General features: G+C 34.7%; 1 pseudogene; it reads right to left on the bottom strand.

Moving 5' to 3' along the window:
• Positions 1–1,185: 1,185 nt before the first annotated feature.
• Positions 1,186–12,438, bottom strand: part of LOC102119192 (putative ankyrin repeat domain-containing protein 20A2) — a 42,078-nt pseudogene continuing 30,825 nt past the window's right edge.

Here is a 12,438-nt window from a genome sequence, read left to right as displayed (position 1 = left end):
TGTGTTACCTTCCTGCCAAATTGGTATTCTCTTACTTAACACAACAGATTCATCCCACCATTTGATCATCTTAGAAGCTCAACTCAACCTCAAAGTTCCTAGCATATTCAATCACCTGTTCAAATCCTTCCAACAGATTCCTATCTCAGAATAAAAGCCAAATTCCAATGGCCTTTGAGGCCCTAGGTAAACAGGCCTCTACCTCCCTCTCTGACTTCAAGCTCCTACAACTCCCTCCTGTGCTCACTCCATTCCCACTGTACATAAGCCTGCCACCCCTCTTTAGTCTGAAAATGGGAATCTAATGCCTAACTCATAAATCACAGGCAGCTACAGTATCTTTGTACTGGACAAAGTTATATTCAAATGATAGTCATTGGGTCTTGAAATAAAAATTATGAGCTAATTATTAATAAAAATATTCAAAGTAAATTATAAATTCCAGTGGGAAGACCAAATCAAATATGGTTTTGCTAAAATCTACCACATTTATCCTAAATTGTAATTTTATAACAAGTAGGTGCCTTTAAAACACTATGTGGTCATAAAAATACGTAATTTGAGACTCACATTTTCAGATTTAAGTTAAATTAATATGAATAATAACAAAGCTTATACCAACTAAAATATATAAAAAGCTACTTAAAGGAAGGTATTAGAAGACACAGCAATACACTTCAGTTCATCTGGGGAATCTAGAATTAAGTGACAAAGCAAATCACTTACTTAAATGTTAATTTGAAAATACTCATTTCAGGTGTAAACATTTCCATTTATACCTTCATCATGGTCTTAACATGTGGCAACATAAAGACATTAAAATTATTGCTTCAGCAGCACAGGACTATCTACCTTAAAATATGACTCTGTGCCTAATAAAATTTCATAGGTGACACAATGTCTTTTCTCAAAGTAAATCATCTCTCAGCTCCACCTTTTATTTCCTGGAAGCAAGGTATGTTTCTAAGTTGATATAATAAACACATTTTTTCTTTTTTTTATTAAAAAGCTTTATTGAAATATAATTTACATACTATAGAATTTGTTTTAACATAAAGTTAAAAGATTTTTAGTAAATTTACTGAGTTGTGCAGCCATCTCTACAACCCAACTTTAGAGCATTTCCATCACTGCACGATCCCTCATACCCATTAGCAGTCACTACCAGCTTCCAGCCCCACCCTTTGTAAACATTAATCTACTTTTTGTCCCTATACATTTATCTTTTCTAGATGTTTCATGTAAATGGAATTATACAGTATGGTAAACACACTTTTTATCTATTGATTTTTATATTCAACTGGGTTCGACATGTATCCAGAACCGAATGTTTAAATTATCTTTCTAGAAGTTTGAAAGTATTTATCTGCCTTGACACTTACTACTCTTTCTGTTTTCTCTTTCTCATACTGAAAGACACTTTCTTTTAAATGATTATATTCATTCATTCGCTTCTTATTTTTCTCTTCTAGCAGGAGGTCTTTCTTTCCACTCTCAATAGAGCCTCTTTGGATATTAATTACTATCTCTTGATGATCCTCTTTCTGATGAACATCGTCTAGTTGCTGTTCAAGCCGCAGATTTTCACGTTGGAGTTGACATATCCTCTCTTCTACACAGTTCCACTTTCCAGTGGATTTACTCACTTTTGCTTCTGCATTTTGATACATCTCTTTCATTTCCTTTATTTGCTGCTGTGTTTGGCTTAGGTCATTGTGTACAGTTTCTAAAGCCAATGACTTTTTTCTGAGAGTATCTCTTGTCTTACGGAACTTATCTTTTAAGGTAATTAATTTAATTGCATTTTAGAAAGTTGTTCAGTAAGAAACTCATTCTTATCTTCTACTTCAGAAATATCAGAAGTCATTTTTACTTGTAGAGAAACGTCTTGTGTTCTTTCTAAAGCAAGTCTTAGGTTTCTTTCTGTTTTCACACTTTCACTGTGTTTACTTATAGCAGCAGCCAGTCTAGACTGATACGATTCAATTTCAGCTTCCAGTCTTGCCTTGCTTTCTTTTTCCTTCAACAGTTTGGAATTGAGCCCTGTATTCTCAGCCTTGAGATCATGAAGCTCTTGTATCAATACTGGAATGCTGTTTTGTTAGTTTCCTCATTGAGTTTTATACTCTTTTCAAGGTAAGCATTTATTTCCTTAACAATTTTAATGTCCGTAAGACATTTATTTTCTTTTTCCAGGCTGTCATTTTTCATTGTGCATATTTCCTGTCTGAGTATAGCAACATCTGTCTTCAAAATGCAATTTTCATCCATCAGATCTTTCATTTCTTCACGATTACGAAAATCCTAAATACAACAAAAAGAAAGTTTTACCTAGTACTCAATAAAATAATGTATCATGATTACCTCTGAAGGGAATGAATAAACTGCACATCCATACACTAACAAGGTTACTGTAAGTGGATGTCCAACTGGAGAAAAAGTTGAAGCAAAACTTTGAACCTTATAGAGCATAAATTCCAAAAAGTTCAGAAATGTATTTAAAGTCAATGAATTTATAAAAGTAAACACACACACACACACACACACACACGCACACACGCACACCAGAGAATTTTTAAGAATATCAGAATTGGAAGAGCCTTTCCCTGAATTACCACAAACCCAAAAGCAGAAATTAATGCATTAACAAATTTGATTAAATTAAAATATATCCAAAAAATTGCATTTATACTTTAATATCTAACCCATTCACCACCCTACAGTAAGAATCTTAGTTCACATGTATTTGGACAGATAAAATTTCCCAAAGTTATTATACTTCTGTTTCACTGATAATATTCTATTGTAATTTGACTCTTTTAACAATTTTATAGTCAGTTGTAAGAATTACATTTACTAAATCATAAATCTAGACATTATACTAGTCACTCCTATATACATTCATTGATGAACTCATCTAGTTACCACAATTTTGAAAAAGAAAGGTTAAAAATATAAGCAAGTGCCAGGCACGGTGGCTCATGCCTGTAATCCCAGCACTTTGGGAGGCTGAGGTGGGTGGATCATAAGGTCAGGAGTTCTAGACCAGCCTGGCCAACACGGTGAAACCCCATCTCTACTAAAAATACAAAAATTAGCCGGGTGTGGTGGCAGGCTCCTGTAATCCTAGCTACTCAGGCGCTGAGGCAGGAGAATCGCTTGAACCTGGGAGGCGGAGGTTGCAGTGAGCCAAGATCGTGCCACTGCACTCCAGACTGGGCGACAGAGCAAGAATCTGCCTCAAAAAAAAAAAAAAAAAAAAATATATATATATATATATATACACATATATATATATATATAAGCAAGCTACAGGATTTTCCCCAGGACTTCTGACTCTACTTCTAGTTCTCCAACAGATCACAGTTACTTCTGCGATGTAAATATATCAATACAAAACTTTTATTTCAAAACACCAATAGTAAATAAGATAAAATTTATAGAACTCTTCTTAGAATATTATGAGATTATTTGTGACTGCAATAATTTGTTTCTTCTTTATATTAGGTAATCAGTATGAAATAAGGGAAAGAAAAAGGAACAATTTTACTGGGAACAAAATTTTTACCAATACGTTATCACTAAGTGTATATTACGGTATATAATTGTTTTCAAAAGCTCTTTGTAATAAAATAGTATTCTATGTGGATGCCAAGATTTATAATAAATATTAATAATTGTACCTGTAAAAGTCATCATTCATTTTTAAAAATGAGATAACATTTCTGGTTTGTTTTAGACCTAAATAATATATATTAAATCAAGGGGATATTATAACTAACATTGCTAAAATAAAGTTTAAAATACAGAATTTTTACCAAAGATTGATTTACCTGATTTGGAGTATTTCTTACAGTCTTCGGTTTCATCTCTAGTGACTGAACAGTCGGTTCAAGTTGTTTGCTTCAACTTCTTTCTTACATTGTTTCTCCTTCCTTTCTAACTCTTCTCTATTTTTCTTTGTACAGCATATTAATATTTGTTTTTTCTTCATTTTCTTGTTTTAAGGTGCGTCTGCAGATAAAGACATTTACCTTAAAATTCATTTTGTTAAAAAATAAAAAGTTCATCTTCTGATCTACCTCTTCATATGCTACTATCCTAACAAAATTTCTATGTTCTGGATTATTTTTCCTTTCTAGTTCTCAGATATTTAATTTCTCACTTCAACATCTTCAAAAGAATGCATATACTTGAAAAGTAGTAAGGAAAGAATATTCTGCTAAAGTTTGTGTTTCTAGTCCCTCTAGTATATATTATAAAAAAGGATACTGGAGATTATTCAGTAAACTTACAAGTTCAAAATTACCTTTTTAAATCACACAGTCATAATTACTCCCTAATTTAAAAAGATCATTGACAATGAACTAATTTTTTAAAGTTACTATTTATTGACAAGTGTATAAGTTCACCAGAAATAAATTTTAATCTTTATGACTGACGGTATAAGATGGCACCTTCAGATGTCTTTCACACAAACTATCTGCAGATTACTGTAATCCAAAACTAGGCTAAAGGGTCTAACATATCCATACTTTTTATATTTCTTTCTTAATACTTTCAATTCACCTTGCTATTACATATATTTTATATATTTATTGGCCTACTGTTCATTATGTGTAATATATAATTAATGTCCTTAATAAATGTGTATATGTTTACACAAGTTATGTTTTCCTGTGAAATCTAGTTCCAGAAGTGAAGTTGTCGAGTTAAAGGGATGTCAGGTTATTTGAAATTTTGATACACAGCACTAAGTCACCCTTCAGAAATAATTTAATAATTTCATATACCAACAGTGTGTGAGAATGCCTTTTTCCTCACATTTGCCAACACTAGTAATTACTTTTTAAATATCAGCATGACTTTTAAAAATGTATCTTATTTAATGTTAATTTGCATTTTTCTGATTACCAGACAGGGCTAAATATCCCTGGTAAAAGTATAAAACTTGTTAATCATAAAGAATATTAGTCTAATTTTGAATTAGTTTATAGCACAATGACAATTACCTGCTGTTAAATACTGCAATAGGTGGCCAGGCACGGTGGCTCACTCCTGTAAACCCAGCATTTTGGGAAGCTGAGGTGGGCAGAACACCCGAGGTCAGGAATTCAAGACCAGCCTGGCTAACATGGTGAAACCCCATGTCTACTAAAAATACAAAAAATTAGCTGGGCACGGTGGCACATGCCTGTAATCCCAGCTACTATGGAGGCTGAGGCAGGAGAATTGCTTGAATCCAGGAGGCAGAGGTTGCGGTGAGCCAAGATCACACCATTCCACTCCAGCTTGGGCAACAAGAGAGAAACTCCATCTCAAAAAAAAAAAAAATCAAAAAACAAAACCACCGCTACAGGCTTACTTATTATGCTCTTCCTTCACCTCCTTGGGAAACTGCTGAGGCTATGTTTTCCCAATCTTTCTTTGTTGGGTTAATCTGCCAGCAGCAGCAGCAGATGTGCAATCACATAGACTTTCTGATAGTTGTATTTTTTCACTTTTGTTTGTATTATTTCCTTCTTTGACCTTTAATAAAATAATAAATAATTATTTTATTCAGTAAAAAAACCTTTTTCCCTGATTTTTTTACTTGATTCAGGTTGTCACCATTTTAATCATAAAAATATTTTGGGCTTAATTTAATTTTATCATTATACATAACTATTATAATTGTAAGATATTCTTATTTCATCAGTGAAATATTTTTGTAAAGTCTGCTCATTTCTGTTTGAGTGAATAGAAGAATTTTCCAAAATTTCAACAAGGGCTCTTCTCCACTTCGTGCTTTTATTCCCATCCACTCTTTGCTACCCGATATAAATTTTTATGCTATCTGACTGGCAGAAACAGAGAAATAAAAAGACACAGACATAACATATGTCTTCTGTCTTTACCGCCTGGATTTTACATGAAATAGCCAGATTAAGAGGATGTGACCTTGTAGGGCTTCGGGAACAGTAAAGAAGCTTAAAGAAGCTTTCCCTTTTCTGCACTAAGCTATTCTTTTCCCCACTGCCTTTCATGTCTCTTTTGTTTTTTCATTTGAATCCTGGGATATCAAAAAAGTAAAGGTGCTCTCTGAACTATGGGAACAAAAGTTTGCCACAACACAAAAAGCAGAATGACATTGCTGACCTTCTAGTGCAGAATTCTGGAAAACAAGACGCTTCCCAGATTTCACATTCAATTACCACAAAAGTTTATAGGTGGAAAACATATGGTACAGTTACCTACTTTAGCCCCATTATCTACTGCTAATGGGAGTCAAACCAATCAAGACATATTCAGTGTTTCATCCAAAGCTCCTAAGGTGGCATTCCCTAGCATTTCATGGCACCAAATAATATGATACAATTTCATATTCCTGAATTACATAAATTACCAGATAAATTTATCAAATTAGATATATTAAAAGCCTAACTGAAGCAAAGCAATTTAATGCCCCAGAGGGTGGAAAAAGGCCTCATCTGCTTTACTTTGAAAGAAGTAAAACTCCAGATTGTTGTCCATCTTTAGAACACAATCTACAGAACTCAACTTTCTACTAAAGAGTCAAATGCTAAATTTTGGGTTGAGAAGTTATGCTTCTTATATGATAAAAATCATACATGTCAAAACTTACCATATTTTATTAAACAACATAATATAAAGGTCTGATTCAACAGAAATATTAGAGAGTGGTAATGTTTTAAAGTATGTGGAAATATATATTTGTTTTCAAAAATATTTGAAATAACCATGATGGGACTGTAAGTTCAAACAGTTTGAGCTAAGCAGATAAACTTGCACGCATGAAAACACATTAAACAGACTCCTTTGGCTGGGAATAGTCGTTGTAACTCTCAAGGCTAGATGTGTTTTTGTGGCTCTTCTCAGTCATTGCTTCCCTCCCATTGTATTCTCATTCTATCATTAAATAATGTAATTCATCTCTAAATGAATACAGAAAAAAATAATCTAGAATCTAGACCTTGTTTCTTCAGCAATTTCTTTATTTATCTGGTTCAAAAGGTCACATGGTACACGGCTGAATTAGTTTCCCAGCCCATATGCCACTTGGGAGACTGACGACGAGACTTAGGTTGATTAATGAACAAACATGATGAGAACAATCTCCAGAACCATTATTTAGATAGGAGAACTAATCTACTTTGACACATAATTACACATTTAGATAACCCCCTGTAACTGTACACATGAGATTTTCTTGAATAGAAAATTAGACTGAATCAAATAATTGATAAAGAGAAAAAAGGGAAGCAGCAAGTGAACCTCTGTATTTCCGAAGTTGAACTGTCTCTTTCTCCAAAGCCAGGAACTCAACTTGTAACATGCCTACCTCATTCTTAAACCTTGGAATATCTTGCTGTAAGTCTTCTAGCTATACTTTTTATGTTCTCTCACTATGTGGTAGAGAATAACTCACATTTTATAATTCAAGATTCACGCTTTTGTAGTTATTAGCACTGGGATTGTCATATACTGGCTTCTGGAACAAGCACTGTATTGGTTTTCTGTTTTTATACGTATCTGTAACAGCAGATTTACTGTGGCTTTCTATCTGAATCATATGCTTCATTTCTTTGGGGTGGGTAAACCACAAATTAAAAAGACTTTCAAGATCTCTAGACTGAGGCCAATGCCTAATGTCTAATTTCCAATTAGTGGTATTTGGCTTTCTATTTTTTGCCATTTGCATGTTAAACTCTTAATCTCTTTCTTTCAATCATAATTACTGGGTTCCTTAATTTTTATCATTACAAACATTTTCTTCATCTGTGTTAGAAACAAGCTATGTGTCTAGTTTGTTATCATTTCTTAGTCTGATCTATTTTCATTTAAATGAAGCTTAGAAGATAACTGGTAACTGTATTTCAGGGACCTGGAGTGTGAATGGAATGAAAAGATATTTGACATGGACTTCCTCTGTCAGGCACTGCCTGGAATGCTACAGAGTTAGACCCTCCAGATGCAGCTGCTCCTCAAAATCAGGGACATGATTCATCAGATTAGAGGGCACTCTCTTTAAGTTCATCCCTCTTTATAGTTACTATGTAGGAGCTCTTCCTCAGGGCAAGCAGTAATTTGGGAGTTTTCAAAACTGTCACCAATATTCAGCTTAAACTTGTTTGTAATGAATTTTAAAGGAAGTCCTGAATATACAGATATATTCCCTTTATCACAATTCCTACCCAGTTCTGGTTCCTGAGAAATTTTTTTTCCACAGGTGCACAAGTGGAAAACTAATTTGCTTGTTTTGTTTCTCAGATGTCTTTTCTGTCAGAGTGCATGTTTTAAAAATAGCTTTAATCAAGTATAAACAAAGAAATATCCGAAAATAAATTTAACTGTGAAACTTAATCTATGTGTTGCTACTCTTAAATTATGGGATTGTAACTAAAAAGTGAAATATAATTTGCCTTGGCTTAACATAGGAGAAAAACATGAATCGGCAAGCTGAAACTCTCAGTGTTTGTTTGGACTAAACTTATTATGTGTTAAATCTACCAGAAATGAATTCAAAGATGATATGTGGTATTATAAAAGCTTCCTCTCTTAAAAAGATGTTACCTCAGCATACCGGTGAGCCCCTACAGTGCATTTATATTTCTGAAGATTAGAAGATTAGAGACTAAGCAAACACAAAATTATTAAGAGCCAAACTGAACACCAATCAGAAAGGGAAGCAAAATTTTAAGTTCTAATTCAAATGATAAACTATGATAGTGTTATGTATCTAGATAGATTTTCTGCTTATATCCACTTCTAATATATTCTAAGTTCTGCTAGTGATAGCGGATGGATTTTTAAAATTTTAGTAATATTTACTATTTATTTATGCTGAAATAAAGTTATTGTTTGTACCCTGACACCAACGGTCCCATTCTGCAAGGTATAATTCTTTTAACAGACAACTGGGTTGACTTTTATGACCCCATTCACTCCCTGAACACAAACACTGAAGTCAACTGGCAACCACAAAACAGAATAAATATTTAAACTCAGCACTGGTGACCAGCAATATGAAACTGCAAAATTTGAACCACTAGTAATGATGACTCCTTTAACATTAGTTTAACTCAGTGGCCATCATTGTTAAATTGTTCATAATTTCTATTCCTTAGTAATATGACTCAATATTTCATGTTACCTTCTGTATTATGAGTAAGGTTATAAAAATAAAAGAGCGAGATAATACTGGAAATTTCTTGCCTCAATTCCAAAGGTGAAGACAGCTATGAGTTACCACAGATGGTAGGAATATCTTAAGTTTCATAAGTGGTTAAATGTTTTAAAAATTAAATTTAAAATTATGATCTATTGGATTCTAAAGGTATAGTCTAAAAGGTCATGTCATTTGGACTACACTTTGTTATTAAAGCAAAAAAAAAACCCACCAATATTAGACAAGAAACTTAAATTTTTATATACCTGTGGTTGCGTCTTTTCACTTCTTTCAAGCCTTTCTCGTTCTTCCTCTGAAGCCACTAGTAAGTCTTCTTCTGTTGAAAAATTCATAGGTTTAGTTCAAATGAACTAAGAACAGTTAAAAAAATGCTATAATCTTTATACAAATAGAGAATAAAATTTCTTTGTATTTTATATTTTGAGAGTTTAAATGAAGCTTAATGTTTACTGAAATATTTACTTATTTAAGAAATACTTCTAATTATCCAAAACTTTAACAAACCACTTGGGGAGACACTAGATACCACCAGGTTCAAGCCATACACAATCTCAGGGTCACTCACAAATTGTTCCACCCAACGTAGATAAACAAAAGTGTTGCAAACAAAACAAAATTTTAAAATACACTCAAAATATACAATGTAACACTTTACTGTACTTCATAACAGTATCTTTTTAACAACACACTAATTGAGTTGGCAGTTACTAATAATTTGCAAAATTATTGTTGTTTATACTGTAATTAGTGTGCACCCCGTTTTTTACATGGCATATGTTCTACAATTCTGAAAAATGTATTTTCATCTTTTAAGACTCAGAATGTAGGCTGGGCATAATAGCTCACATCTGTAATCCCAGCACTTTGGAAGGCCAAAATGGGAGAACTGCTCGAGGCCAAGAGTTTAAGACCAGCCTGGGAACCATAGCTAACCTTGACTCTACAAAAAATTAGACAGGCATGGTGATATGTGCCTGCAGTCCCAGCTACTCAAGAAGTTTAGGTGAGAAGATCCCTTGAGCCCAGGAGTTTGAGGTTGCAGTGAGTCTCGATCATGTCATTGCACTCCACCCTGGGCAACAGAGTAAGAACTTGTCTCCAGCAACAGAAAAAAGAAAAAAAAAAAAGGCTCAGAATGCTATGTGAAGTCTTCCTTGATTCTAGCTATCTTTCTCCACATAAACACGTTTCTGCTTCTTGGGGCTCCCTTAGTACTTTGTCAATTTTTCTAGTGTCACTTTACCACCTCAACTGCACATCATGTCTTTACATGTCAATCCCCTTTGCTGCTAGACTGTAGAAGACAATCTTCTGAATCATCTTTGTATAAACAGTCTTAACTTTGCCAAATAATTAGCTATTGAGTTCCTGTTAAGTGTTAGGCATTGGGGTATAAGGAAGGAAAATAAAAGCTGTCAAGGATGGCTTTCCTAAAGATCATGCATGAGCTGAGACTTAGAGAGTAAGGTTAGCCAGATTAAGTGAGGCAGAGGGCAGGAAAGGATGAGCACATGCCAGGCAGCACCAAGAGAGGGAGAGAAGCCTCCAAGAGCATGTGTATTTCTCTGCAAAAGAGGAATGGTGAGAGGGGCATTACCAGCAGCTCAGTAATTCCAGAGAAAAAGGCAGATGGGGAAAGGGCTACGGATGGAGATTTGGGCAGAAGTCAGCTTTTCTTTTCTTTTTTTGAGACAAGGTCTTACTCTGTCTCCCAGACTGTAGTGCAGTGGCATGATCTCGGCTCACTGCAACCCGGCCTCCCAGGTTCAAGCAATTCTCCTGCCTCAGCCTCCCAAAGAGCTGAGATTACCGGCGGGTGCCAGTACCACCTGCTAATTTTCGTATTTTTAGTAGAGATGGGGTTCCACCATGTTGGCCAGGCTGGTCTCGAACTCCTGACCTCAAATCGTCCACCTGCCTCAGCCTCCCAAAGTGCTGGGATTACAGACTTGAGCCACCGTGCCCAACCCAGAAGTCAGTTTCTGAAAGCCTTATATAAACCTTTAATATGCTTGGACATTAGGTATTCAGGAGTGGTTCACAGATCTATTTACATTAGAGATAATTAACTCTAAATACTGTGAGGAGCATAAAATTCTGAGGCATATAAATAAATGAACAAAGATAAAACATAAGGCAATGTTGCAAAGATGATGCAGGTCTGAGGAGATGTTTTTAGAAATATTTAGAATATAAGTATCAGTGGCCATTATAAGAATGAATTTTTATTGAATGAATAAATATATATATCTGGGTCCCCAAAGAAATACATGCTGCTCATTACTTTACAAAAATTATCAAATGAGAAGTAAAATAACACACATAAACTGTTTCAGTTACTTGTATTTACTTGATACTTTTTCTGTTTCAGTTTTACTGTGCCAAGAAAATGCATTTGGGTTTTGTGGTGGTGGTGGTCATGGTTGTTGCTGTTGTTAGAGATGGAGTTTCACTCTTGCTGCCCAGGCTGAAGTGCAATGGTGCGATCTCAGCTCACCGCAACCTCTGCCTCTCGAGTTCAAGCTATTCTCCTGCCTCAGCCTCCCGAGTAACTGGCATTACAGGCATGTGCCATCATGCCCAGCTACTTTTGTATTTTTAGTAGAGATGGGTTACTCCATGTTGGTCAGGATAGTCTCAAACTCCCAAACTCAGGTTATCCGCCCACCTCGGCCTCCCAAAGTGCTGGGATTACAGGCACAAGCCACCACGCCCAGCCGCACAAGCCACCACACCCAGCCACATTTGGGGATTTTGTTTTAAAAGTTCTGCTTGCTGGATCTACGAAGCTCATGAGAAAATAGAAGCAAATAAGTCATTTGCATAGGTAAGAAACTTTAGATTTATGGCTTGTCATCACTACTGTAGAAGATTACCATAAGGTTTTATAAAACAAAATGTTAATTCTAGACATAAAGGGAAAAAGAAATTAAAACTATAGGAGTGAAAAAATAATGCATAATTTATTACTGTTCACCTGATCATATGACTGATTAAAGGCACTGAATTTAACTTGTATGTAAAGTAGACCCCATAGTTCTGCAGTTAATCAACAGACTGTGTGTTCTAGCAGAATTAAATTTCATGCTCATGTGTTATCTTGAAATGATACAGCTCTGATGAAAACCCGTATTCCTAGTGCATGATTATCCATCCATTAAGACAAGGTGATGGAATGTGTGAGTACAGCCGAGGAGACACTACAAGGCAAATGCTCAATGGTTCCCATTAATATTGGGAAAATCAAC

The sequence above is a fragment of the Macaca fascicularis genome, chromosome 10 (assembly GCF_037993035.2).
Source record: "Macaca fascicularis isolate 582-1 chromosome 10, T2T-MFA8v1.1".
In the NCBI taxonomy this organism is placed as follows: Eukaryota; Metazoa; Chordata; class Mammalia; order Primates; family Cercopithecidae; genus Macaca; species Macaca fascicularis.
The sequence above is the reverse complement of the archived record's forward strand: the minus strand, read 5'-3'. Positions and strand labels throughout refer to the sequence as shown.